Raw genomic sequence first — 2,045 nt, forward strand, 5'->3', positions numbered from 1 at the left:
ATTCAGAAAAGTTTCTTTTCTCCCATCTTATCTCACAGTTGGGATAAGACGAGACCCCCGTGGGCAAGATGAGGTACCTATTAACAAAAGATATAAANTTTATTATTTACTGGGTAGACAACGAAGGCACACATGTATACCTTTATGATCATCGTCTTCTATATTTGCACACGAGCAACGAGCATTTTGATAATAACCCATCTTATTTTCTAAACCAGCAGTAACCGCGTTTTGCATTGTTTTTTTAAATCAATTGTTTCAGTCCGTCTTTTGTTTGTAGTTTCTTATCATTCTGGAACAATGGTAAACTTAGATTTTTATTTATATCTATTTGTCTATGTGGGGCAAGATAAGATAGATATTAAAAATACTCGTTACCTCATCTTGCCTTTTCTTGTCTCGCTAAAATATCAACAAATTTCCACCATTGTACACATTTTTAATTCGTTCCATAGATTACAGTTTACATGTGAACTACAAGTGAACAATGCTCTCAACTTTCTCGACATATCAATCATCATAGAAAACAACAGATTGATTTGCGATTGGTATCACAAACCAACTTATTCTGGCCGATAAATTATCATTCACAAAATCCGATTAGCAATAAAACAGACACCATATACTCACTTGTCAATAGAGCTATACTTTTATCTGAACCACAATTTCACAGAAAAAATTTAAAATTCACATTATTAACATTTAATTGAAGAATAACTATCTAATACTAATAGTACTAATTTTTAATACCATCAATAAAAAATTGAGAACAGTATTCTTAAATAATTTAACAAACACGTTGGTAGTTCTATACAAAAAATAAAGATGAAGAAAAAAAATTCTTTTTTGTCCTTCCAAACATACATAATTATAACACCATGTTTAATCATATAAATATCAATAACAAAAATATCAAACCTACATATTGTAATTTAAACCAGTTGTCGAAATTTATTAGAACACATAAAGATCCTATCCCTTTCAACAAGCACAAAAATGTCGTTTACCGTATTTCTTGTCAACAATGTACATTTTCCTATGTTATATAAATTAATAAACAAGTAACAATTAGAATAAAAGAACACATTAATTATGTAAAGAAAGAACAGATCGACACTTCAATAGTAGCCAAGCATAGTATCGAGACAGGGCATAGTTTTGACTGAAATTCTGTTAAAATATTAGACATAGAGCAGAACAATTATAAACGACAAACCTCTGAAATGTTATACATTAAAAAACAGGAGCATGGTTTGAATTTGATGAAGGACAAGAAGGTTTTGCATGATACATATATACTTATACTTGACAAACTACAATTTCAACATGCTGAGGGAGTGTTGCTTGTTGAATTCAAACTCTTTCGCTCTTTAACTTCCCTGATAGGAAACCATTTACAAAATTATGTGACAAAATCTTGCACTAAAATTGTAATTTGCAATTATACAGATATATTTTAGGAAATAGATGTAAAAACATTGATCTTTTCTAAAATATTTGTAGTCGTTTGCCAAATTACTTTCCAAAATACTATTTTGGCAAATGAATAACGATATGGCGAATTATCTTAGCAGTATATTTGCAAAATTAATTTCACAAAGATTCACAAAGGAATTGTCCAATAATTGAGACAAGAAATTCAGCTATGTGATGTTTCAAATATGTAGAAATATGATTGCATATGAAGAAATGCAAGAAATCGTCGTCACTCATGATGTCATATTTGTGCACTAATTTCACAATTTGCCTATTATGGTTAGTATCGTTCTTACATTTGTGCAAGCATGACTTGTACTTGAAACTCAATTGTATATTTTTATTGTATGACGTATATATTAGTTTTTAATTAAATCAGTTGTAAATGTTAATTTCTTTGAGGTATGTAAAATTATTTATGGGTGTAATGACAGCTCTGCATTTCAAGTTTTACTGATAGTTGTACATTACACAGCCACACAAAAAAAAAAAATTTNTTTGGCCTGGGGATCAGACCATGTTTATTATATGTTTTTGGGGTCGCTGAATCCGAATCCGAGGTCCATTAA

Source organism: Pseudomyrmex gracilis, unplaced genomic scaffold (genome assembly GCF_002006095.1).
Source record: "Pseudomyrmex gracilis isolate BER0280 unplaced genomic scaffold, ASM200609v1 scaffold_2548, whole genome shotgun sequence".
NCBI lineage: Eukaryota > Metazoa > Arthropoda > Insecta > Hymenoptera > Formicidae > Pseudomyrmex > Pseudomyrmex gracilis.